We start from the raw sequence: 11,724 nt of genomic DNA on the forward strand, positions 1-11,724 counted from the left end.
GACTACGAAATATTTATTTTTAAGAAAAAAAATAAAAAAAAGAAACTTTGGGATTGCTGAATAACAAACATAAAGCAACGGAACCATCATAGTATTTTGAAATTACTAAAAAAAAGGAAGGGTGGTTATTGGATCATTTACTGCTCTGGGTCTGCTAGATCCTATATTTTCTATTCCTTCGCTGGAAGGTAAAAATGAATTCCATTGTGGAGCCGTATGCACTGCACAAAGGATGCCTGTACGGTTGTTAATCCTATCTTTTTTTTATTATCTTTGACTCATCATGATAATGATGTAAGATAGAGAAAACCATTTATTAAATCATCAGGGTAATGATCCATCAACCTGCTAGTTCTTTTTATGAGGCACAAACGGTAGAATTTATCCTGGAAGCGAAAGAACTACTGAGGCTGCGCGAAATCCTCACAAGGGTTTATGTACAAAGAACAGGCAAACCCTTATGGGTTATATCCGAAGACATGGAAAGGGATGTTTTTATGTCAGCAACAGAAGCCCAAGCTCATGGAATTGTTGATCTTGTAGCGGTTGAATAACAAATAGCAGGTATTTCACGCAAAAATCCGAAATTTTCGATTTTCTCTTTTTACCGGGGTTAATATATTACTATTAATCATATTAATTATTAATATCGAATATAGAAGTAATTCATAATCATCCGGTTAGGATTGATCTAAACCAACTCATTATGTATACAATTCAACATGCCAACTATTAAACAACTTATTAGAAACACAAGACAGCCAATCAGAAATGTCACCAAATCGCCCGCCCTTCGGGGATGCCCTCAGCGTCGAGGAACATGTACTAGGGTGTATGTGCGACTCGTTTAGACCATGGACCGGGACAAAAGAAAGTACAAAATTTTTCCCGTATCAGTTATAAGTACAGTGAATAGGATAGAATGAATGGAAGAAATCCGTTCACTACCGAAAATAAATAAACAAAGATTTATCGTATCCTTTTATTGTGTATCAAATTTATGGTTTCTATTGGTGCAAATCCAATCATCTCTATTTTCAATTTTAGATGAGAAAGAATTCCCCATTGGTAACAAATGCTTATCCATTAAGCAGAGGAAATCCTATTTAACAGAAGGATTATAGCCTTATTCTTCCAAGAACGGACTAAGAGGGTCAGCTACCCAACCAATCTTCATAATTAAATACCGTTACTGTATAGGTAGATCTCGTTGTGAAAGACCGATTACTAGATAATTCATGGGTAGAGCCAAAGAGGGTGAACTGTACAAGTTAACAATAACATTGATGAAATAAAAGAAGGAGCTCCGGTGTATAGAGAGGACCTCACCGTTTAAGAAGTAACCATAGAAACGAAGGAACCCACTATTTCTTTATCCATTTCTATTTTTATTTATTTACTCTATTTTTGTTTTTTATACCTAGTAAAAATACTATTTCGTATTTTGGGGTGATTAGAACAAAAAAAGAAATAGTGGTCGGGAAGGTTATAGTAGCAAAAGCCATTGGAATTTTTATTTTATACATTGGAAAAATACGTTTTGTTATTAATAGACTAGGAAAGGAGAAAGGAATAACTGAAAGAAAGGAAATCCATTAGTTATTCATCAAAGTTTCATTTATTCAATGACTAGAATTAAACGAGGATATATAGCTCGGAGACGTAGAACAAAAATTCGTTTATTTGCATCAAGCTTTCGAGGGGCTCATTCAAGACTTACTCGAACTATTACTCAACAGAAAATAAGAGCTTTGGCTTCAGCTTATCGGGATAGAGGTAGGGCAAAAAAAGAAATTTTCGACAGTTGTGGATCGCTCGAATAAATGCAGTAATTCGATCTAATAAGGTAGACTACAGTTATAGTAGATTCATACACAATCTGTACAAGAGGCAGTTGCTTCTTAATCGTAAAATACTTGCCCAAATCGCGATATTAAATAGAAATTGTCTTTATATGATTTCCAATGAGATCATAAAATACGAAGATTGCAAAGAATCCAGCGGAATGCTTAAAATGGAGTTCTCTGGAGAATGAACTCCGAGAAGGTAGAGTAGAAATTAGTATGATAAAATATGATAAAGTGGTCAAAATGAGCAAATATGTTCAATAAAAAAAAAACGATTTATTCTTCTTCCACTATTCTTTCTTTTTCTTACGACACGACAATCGAATCTAGATTTTCGGATTTTTCGAACAAAGAATCAATCTGCGGTTGAGTTTGGATTAGAATTTTAATTCAATTAAAGAGTAAGCTAAGTCTATTTATTCCTGGTTCTAAGACCAATAGTTCTAGCGGTCGACTCGCTTCTTTCAAATTGTTTCTCATTATTAAGAAAAGGTAACAAAGATAAAATACGAGCTTGTTTTATAGCAATAGTAATTAAGCGTTGCTGTTTTAAGGTCAATCTATTTACCCGTCTAGATAATATTTTTCCTTGTTCACTAATAAATCGACTAATTAAACTCATGTTTCTATAATCAATTCGATCCCCCGATGGAATCGGGGGCAAACGCCTACGAAAAGATCGTTTGGATTTAAGAAAGAGTCGCTTGGATTTATCCATGGTTTTTTTATTCCTTATCCCGAAAATCCTATTTCTTAATTCTAAATCATTTTAGATCCGATCGAAATAGGATTTGGTTTGTTTATATTTAAATCTAAAATATGTCTAATATATGTAATTTTTCATCTTCCTTGGATTGGAAAAGGGTGACACACAGCCGATCGGTTCGATCTATTTCTTTATCTCCCCATGAATCGTATGTTTGTAACACCGGGGACAGAATTTTCTCAATTCCAATCGACTAGGCGTATTGTGTCGATTCTTTTGAGTAATATATCTGGAAATCCCTATTGATTCCTTATTAACACCGTTTCGAACACAACGAGTACATTCCAAAATAACAGTTACTCGGGCATCTTTACCCTTGGCCATGAACCTCCCTTGGATTTTTGATTCACGCAACTCTTCCATTTTCCGATCCAAAATGAAGAAAAAAAGAAAAATTGGTAACTCGAAATAAAATTATGAAAGATTTCGTTACAATCAAATATTAAAATATAGTAATACAATAATTTCTAAATTTAGAATCGCAGTACAGTTTTTCATTTAAGTATTTTGTATGATATTGTTGCCCTAGCCATCACATTTTCATTTTCGTTCTCACTCTTTTATTAATTAAATTTGAACCTGGCGCCGCGTCCGAGTTTGACTGAGGTTGAATCCATTTTGATTCTTTCTAACTTATTCTAAGTCTAAAAAACTCTAAAAAAAAAGAAGGGGGAAGGGGATTAGTCAAAGATATTTGATTGTTTTTCTAATCTTCTTCACCCCTTCCCAAGTCAATAACTAGAATGAAAAAAACGGGAATACCAACGCATCCGGGAATAAACGATTGATCTCGATTAATAGACCCGCTAAAGCCCCGAACCATATAGTACTTACTACCGGTGCCACGGAGAGATATGTTTTTAGATCTCGCATTGAAAACCCTCCTACTTTATAGTAATTTGTAATACATACTGGTATTACATACCATCAAATGTATATATAGTTAATAACCGCTTGTATTGTCCGCGGAATTCCTAATTCAAATTGAAATGTACAACAGTTCAATTCGGTAGATATTCCCTTTTTTATTAAAAAAAATATGTAGCTTTCCGCCCCACCCCAAATATTCATTTTTCTTTACGGCGGATTTAATATTTATTATTTCATACGTATATAAGTCTTTTTATTATTTTTATTATATTTTATATATGATATGAGACAAAAAAGAAGAAATGGCAAGATAATTTGTGTATACCAATGGAGGAAATAAATAAAAAATGTGGAAAACAAGACAGGGATTCTCTACAATAACACTGTAGACCAATTGAAAGGGATGTAGCGCAGCTTGGTAGCGCGTTTGTTTTGGGTACAAAATGTCACGGGTTCAAATCCTGTCATCCCTACCTATTACTTATCTTCTGAACAGTAACGAGGAATCAATTGAGATCCATAAAAATTGAACATACATATATCGAATCAATCTTTTTTTATTTAATTTTATGATATTCTCTATGATAATATATGTATCGAAGATATATTCGGGTTGCTTTTAGTTTGATAATAAAACGCTCTTAGTTCAGTTCGGTAGAACGCGGGTCTCCAAAACCCGATGTCGTAGGTTCAAATCCTATAGAGCGTGATTCGATTCTTGTTGTTGTTAAATCAAAATGATACTGAAATAATTCAACAGAAATCAAAATTTTACCTCCTATAAAGCAAGTAGGGGGTCAATCAAAAAAAAGAACTGTTAATTAATCAAAGGTCCAACTGATCCCCCCGTCTGTATTGTAAATATGCGGTCACAAATAATCCAGCCAAAGTAATAGGAATTAGACCTAATACGATTCCAAATAGAAAAACTTCAATCATTTCAATTTAGTTGAACGAGGAAAAGGAGAGGTAATATCTATCCTTAAAATATTAATCGGTATTGCCCATGAATCTCAATGACCAAGAATTCGAAATTGAATTGACAAGGTAAAGAACTCTACAATATATAGAATATATTGAATAACACCGAAATCTTTCTTTTTTTTGAATTGTGCATTCAATGAATTTTAATCAAATAAGTCGTATCTTGTTCAGACCGATAAATAGAGCTGAGGTTATAGTTAAAAACTGCTAGTAGAAAACCGAAATAACTAGTGATAGTAGGCATGACGAGGCTAAATGAAATACGTTATTTTTATCCATATGTTTATAAAGCACTTCCCTAAGTTTCTATTTTTGAAAGATACGCGGATGGATAAGTAAAAATACTAATTGAAAAAATATATTCAATTGAAAGTTTTTGATTCATCTATTATTATGATTATAGATGATACTAACAAAAATCTTGTGACATAGGTAAGAAATCAATTCATCATCTGTCTCTCTATCCCGCAATTCGGAATCAAGGGATTCATTGAACAACTCTTGAGTTTTCAAAACAAATATTCTTATTATAAAGAATTTATAAACAATAATTTAATATATAAATCTAGTAAATATATAAATCTATTAAATGGATTCTAAATAATTAGAAAGAAAAAAAAAAAAAAAAAAAGAAAAATAATAAATAAACTATGTTGTGTAACTTGATTCCAAAAATGAAATGCTCTTTGAATCGCTGAAGAATGAATGACCTTATAATGCCCTTTATTTATGAAATTGTATTCCCACTAATTAGATTTTATGTAGTGGGTTCATTTCCATAAAATCTTTTTTAAAAAGAAAAAAAGTATCGCACGATCAGATCACTCGAAACTAGGTTCTCCATTTATTCTTATTCTTTCCATATTAAAAACATTCTTCTAATTAGTTGAAGAACGATCGTTTGAGTCTAATATAAAACAATAATGCGTGCATTACGAATATTTATTATTCTTCTATTCGTTGTTCTGTTTCGTTCATCGAATCCTATGTACTACTGTTACTTGTTACTGGACGACTAACCAATTCCTTAAAATAAAAAAAGATTCAAACAAAAATATAACTACAAACACAAAAGAAATATTTCGAGATTTCACGTCTAATTTCATTGAATTTTGGGACTATTAGAATCTGCTTCCTAAATTATTATAAACCAACCAGTCGGATTCACATTTTACCCAATCTTCGCTTTCTAGCCCGAAGCCAATAACCGATAGAATCCTTAATACTACAGACAGGCATTTTCAGAATTTTCTATTGAATGAATGGTATATGATTCTACATCGACAAGCAGCAAGAAAAGAAGAAACAAATTATATTATTTAGTTTTAGTGCTTCATTTTGATACTTATTGTGAAATTGCGTTGCTGCGTCAGAAGAAGGATAGCTATACTGATTCGGTATACTCTAAAAACACCCTCGGTACAATATTGACGATCTTACAAAGATAAAATTTCAGTTAATTTCCATTTACTGATCTCATCTTTTACGGAATCGATCCCCCTTTTGACTGTACAAGAATATGTGGAGCTCGGCATGTCTGGAAGCACAGGAGAACGTTCTTTTGCTGATATTATCACCAGTATTCGATACTGGGTCATTCATAGCATTACTATACCTTCTCTATTCATTGCAGGTTGGTTATTCGTCAGCACGGGTTTAGCTTACGATGTTTTTGGAAGCCCTCGTCCAAATGAGTATTTTACAGAGAGCCGACAAGGAATTCCATTAATAACTGGCCGTTTTGATTCTTTGGAACAACTCGATGAATTTAGTAGATCTTTTTAGGAGGACCAAATGACTATCGATAAAACTTATCCTATTTTTACAGTGCGATGGTTAACTGTTCACGGACTAGCTGTACCTACCGTTTCTTTTTTAGGGTCAATATCAGCAATGCAATTCATCCAACGATAAACCTAATCCGAATTATAGAGCTATGACACAATCAAATCCGAACGAACAAAATGTTGAATTGAATCGTACCAGTCTTTACTGGGGGTTATTACTCATTTTTGTACTTGCTGTTTTATTTTCCAATTATTTCTTCAATTAAATAAAAGAAAATACTAAATAATAGTACGAATTATCTTATCCCATTCGGAAGGATATCATCTCATAATTATCTATGACTGTTTCTGTCTCTAGCACGACCACTTGATGAAATGGGGAGGGAAGTGGGACAAATGGCCGAGACTACTGGAAGGATTCCTCTTTGGATAATCGGTACTGTAACTGGTATTCCTGTGATCGGTTTAGTTGGTATTTTCTTTTATGGTTCATATTCCGGCTTAGGTTCATCTCTGTAATAATCGGATGAACTGAGTTGGAGACATGAAAGCGTAAGAACTCAACAGGATCCCCCTCAAATCAGAAAAAAAGAGGGGGTAGGTCCCGTTGAGCTCTTACTAATTAGAATTAGACTAATTTATTCATATAAATGAAAAAATGGATCTTTCCTATTTTTTCAAAAAACTTCATTTCTTTCTGATTCTGAATTGCTTCAAAAAAAAAATTGATTCAGACCATCTCTTTCGCGATCGTATCGGTCGATACTTTCATTTCAAAGCGAAAAAAAGAAAGAGAGAATCACTCGATTCCCTCTTTCTGGATGATACAATCCCAATATAACAATATTATATTTCTATCGATCAGATATCACAAACCCTTTAAATAGATTAAAATATACTAATAGAATTTTCTATAGTTATTTTAATATAAAATAGAATTGAAAAATTCATTGAATTTGTTCACTACTTATGTAATAAATCGAAAAAAAGGTTCTGATAAACCGGGAAAAATTGAAACTAAGAATAGAGATCTTTGACGAACGGGATCAAGAATAATTCATTAGTTTATTATTTCGACACCAGAACAAGAAAAGGAATTTTTCTGGTATCGAATACTAGAAAGATGCATAATTCCTTCTAGAATCCTTTGTTCCCTTCATTTTTTTTCTATTCTCCATTTACTTATCTTATTTTTAATATCTACTCTATTTTTATTCTATTAGAATAAAAATAGACACATTCAATGACATTTCAATCTGGCACCAGTGACATAATAATCATAATAATACCGCTCCTATTTGTATTGTAAAAAACAAAGAAATAAAGAAGAGGTAAAATAGTCTTCCTGACAATATAATATCCATACTATGACTAGTAATGCGGTACAAGTAATTACCGAAATAGGGTCGAAAAAAGAATAAAAAAAAAAACAAGGGAAAAAGTTTTTCATAATTTTTTGATCATACATAATTAAATTATAGAATTGCCAACAAGAATTTGGTTTTTTTTACGAACTTTATTTGATAAATCCCCAGATTTAGAAATTCATTTCGGACAATTGAACCTTCTCAAACTGTTTCTTTTTAAGAACTAAAAAGATTTGTGCCAAAATAACAGATGCAAAAAAGAACAAAAGGCCTTGGACACGTAATGGATCTTGAAGGACGATTTCCGCATCTCCCTGACCAAATCCTCCCACATTAGGATTACTCGTTAATGGTTGATCAAGTTTGATGGATTCGCCCTCTGAAACAAGAAGTTCTGGTCCTGGAGGGATAATATCAACCACTTGACGCCCATTCGCTGCATCCACTATGGTTATTTCATATCCTCCTTTTTCTTTTCGTATTATTTTGCTTACTATCCCTGCTGCTGTAGCATTATAAACATTATTATTACTCTTACTCCCGTCGGGATAAATCTGACCCCTTCCCCTGTTCCCGCCTACGTATATGGGATATTTTAAGAAGTGAACATCTTTCTTAGTCGCAGGGTCCGGGGAAAGAATAGGAAAGGTGATTTCACTATATTTCTGACCAGGAACAGGACCTATCACAAGAATATTTTTTTTAGTGGGACGATAGCTCTGAAAAGAAAGATTGCCCATCTTTTCTTTAATCTCGGGAGAAATACGATCGGGGGGGGCTAATTCAAACCCCTCGGGTAAAATAAGAACAGCCCCCACATTCAAACCACCCTTTTTACCATTCGCAAGAACTTGTTTCAGTTGCATATCATAAGGAATTCGAACAACTGCTTCAAATACAGTATCAGGAAGTACCGCTTGTGGAACCTCGATATCCACGGGCTTATTAGCTAAATGGCAGTTGGCGCAGACAATACGGCCGGTTGCTTCTCGTGGATTTTCATAACCCTGTTGTGCAAAAATGGGATATGCATTTGAAACGGGTGCCCAAGTTATTATATATATCATGAGTGATACGGAAATAGATCGAGTAATCTCTTCCTTTATCGAAGAAAAGGTATTTCTAGTTTGCATGGTCCAATCATTGAGCCCAAAAATTTCTACAATAAAATTAGGTAGGTCCCTAGTATAGTTCCCTATCCATGATTCTGCTATTTACTGAAATAAAGTTACTCGAATATAGGAGGCATCCTTCGCGATGGGTAGAAGGAATAAGTACAATTTTGAATGTTTTACTTATGTACAAAGTAACAAACATTATATTTTTCAGTCATTCATTGAATGATAAATCACTACAAGTGAGGGAGATACACGATTTAAATAACGGAAGATCCAATATTTTAAAATTGTGTCAAGAATGACTGGAAAAGTGGAAACAAGACCGGATATAATTTGATCGTTATGAGAAAATCCAAAATCTTTGTAGACAGAACCAATCATTAGTTCCCAACCATGGGGTGAATGAAATCCTATACATAAATCAGTTAATAAAAGAATAGAAAAAGCTTTTATTGTGTCGCTTAAGTTATATAGGAACTCTTGAACCCAAGAGTTAAGAATAACAAGTTCTTCATTACCAAGAATAGAATAACCACTTAGAATAACGAAACAGATTATATTTGTCGAGAAGTGCAAAATCATATGGATACGATCCTCATTGTGCATCTTGATCAATTGGATCGTTTCTTTGTAGATTCCGATACGAAGCTTTTGTAGATGTGTTTCTGGGTATTCCTTTAGCATTTCGTCCAAGAGAAAGAGTTCCTCTAATTCTAGAACTTTTTTTATAATACTCTTTTCTTGAATATCATTCAAAAAAATTTCGGATTGACCAGTATTCCACCAATTAGTAACCCAAGATTCTAGGCTTTTATTAAATGAAAGAGAGAGATCCACCAGGGCAAAAATACTATAGATGCAAGATATAGAAGGGGAATGAATGCTTTCTTTTTTTCCATTTTTTCGTCTTTTATTTTTTAATGAACTCACTTCATTCGTTAACTCTCTACACTACTAATATTTATATCAAACATAAGTTCTATTACAAGTCATATGCATACTATTATGAATCCATTCCCTGTTTTTTAGTTTTTGATTTGTGATTTATTAGTTAATCCTTGAATTTCGAAATAATACAGAAAGAAAATAACAAAGAATCCACTTTTTTTTGTTACTGTGCAGTTGATTTACATACGGATCAAAATTTCGGACAAAGAAAGTTTTCTGGCTGTTCCGTATACGTCTGCTTTGGGTCAAATGAGCATTCTGAAGAAATTCCAGTTAAGTTATTATACTATTACTATGGTCTATAAAAAAGACTATTCTTTCATTTCAGTTTTATCCCTCTTGCTACGAACAAAATTCATTCTGAACTTCATTTTTCAAAAAACTTCAATTGGTACACGCAAGAAATAGGCCAATTCGGCAGCCTTTTGCTCAATTTCTCGTGGGGTCAGATTCTGATCGGTACGCGTCAAGGGAATGGCCCCTTGGCCTCTTATTTCCATATAAAGGACACGACGTGCATAAATACCCTCTTTAACTTCTATTCTGATGGACTGAATGTCTTTCATAAGGAATCGTAGGAAGATTCGACGATTTTTTCCAGGAAACCCCCAACGAAAAATAGACACTATTTCTTCTTTTCTATCGAATCGATCATAACCGCTACCTACATTCCACAAAATTGTGCACCACAAATAGGAGCTAATAAAGAGACCGGCAATCCCATAGAAAGACATTACGATCCCCTGTGGAAAAAAAATTATTTGCTGAGACGGAAATAAAGCTATCAAATCCCTACCAAGATAACTGGAAGTTCCAACCAATAAAAACCCTAATGAACCTAAAAAAAGGATAAAGGCCCAGCAGAAATTGCTGATTTTTCGAGATCCTCTTATAAATTCTATCCATATACGTTCTGATCGCCAATTCATACTAGATCTCGTTGCATTTTATTGGAATTAAGAGAATCAAAAAAAATCTATTTTACTTTTTTTGTTTCCGAAGTAACTCTAATCAACTAGCACTATTTTGATGTGAACCTTTACTTTAGATCTAAGTAATTCATCGAATTACTTAGATCTAAAATAATAACATCACCTTTATATGATTCCCTATAGATACCTACATCCATATAGGTATATTGATTTTATATCTCAAACATTTGTCGCCCGATCTCTTATCTATTTTCTATTTTGAAACTTATCTATTTTCTATTTTGAAATACTTCTAATTGATTTCCTCAGATATCATGTTTACGTATGTATAATCGCTTATGTTTGGAGTAAGCCACATGTTAGATTCTAGTCTACTAAATAGATAGCTGTGTTATCGTCAAAGTCTAAGTTTTGAAAAAAAAAAATAGACAGCATATTTAAAAAATCTTGTTTTTTTGAACATGAAGAAATAAAGAAGCCATTGCAATTGCCGGAAATACTAGGCCCACTAAAGGCACAAAAATAGAGGGTAAGGTGGTGAGAGTTGTCATAGAATGGATACCTCGACTTAATATTTTCATTGTTATATTAATAGTTTTACCTGTTATTTATTGATTGTTATAAAAGGTATCTTATAATTATACTAATTCAATATATAATTATACTAAGTAATATCTACGTGAGTATATATAGAAAAGGAATGAGGAATGTCGAATTAAATAAATGGACTTACTCATCTTTCGACATGAGATATATGTATCATAATAGACGTTTGCATTATTTTAGTTATTATCTTGTCTTAGCATTTTTTTTTAATAAAATTTCATAAAGATTTTCGTACAAATTCCCAAAAAGGTAGTTATAATCCGATCCAACAACAAGGATTCTTAGTAAAACTAGAGATCCGCTAGAGATGTAGAAAGATGCAAGACTCTATGCCGCTATTTGCTATAGTTGAAGTATATATACACATGTAATGTTAAGAAGGGAGCATGAAATTCATTTTCTTCCCCGTGCCAAATTTTGCGGAAGAAATAAAAAAAAAAAGAATTCATTTTTTAAGTTAAGTAAGGCTTTACTTGATTGAATTTTGATTCGAGGGAAC

At 32.9% G+C, this 11,724-nt stretch overlaps 2 non-coding genes across 2 annotated transcripts; both read left to right on the top strand.

Annotated features, from left to right (window-relative positions):
* Window positions 1-3,882: 3,882 nt before the first annotated feature.
* TRNAP-UGG (transfer RNA proline (anticodon UGG)) lies at window positions 3,883-3,956 on the top strand. Its single transcript has one exon. It is a non-coding gene; the product is annotated as a tRNA-Pro (tRNA).
* Window positions 3,957-4,118: 162 nt separating this feature from the next.
* Window positions 4,119-4,192, top strand: TRNAW-CCA (transfer RNA tryptophan (anticodon CCA)). The gene has a single exon. It is a non-coding gene; the product is annotated as a tRNA-Trp (tRNA).
* The last annotated feature ends 7,532 nt before the right edge of the window (window positions 4,193-11,724 follow it).

The sequence above is a fragment of the Cucumis melo genome, unplaced genomic scaffold (assembly GCF_025177605.1).
Source record: "Cucumis melo cultivar AY unplaced genomic scaffold, USDA_Cmelo_AY_1.0 utg000578l, whole genome shotgun sequence".
NCBI classification, from domain to species: Eukaryota; Viridiplantae; Streptophyta; class Magnoliopsida; order Cucurbitales; family Cucurbitaceae; genus Cucumis; species Cucumis melo.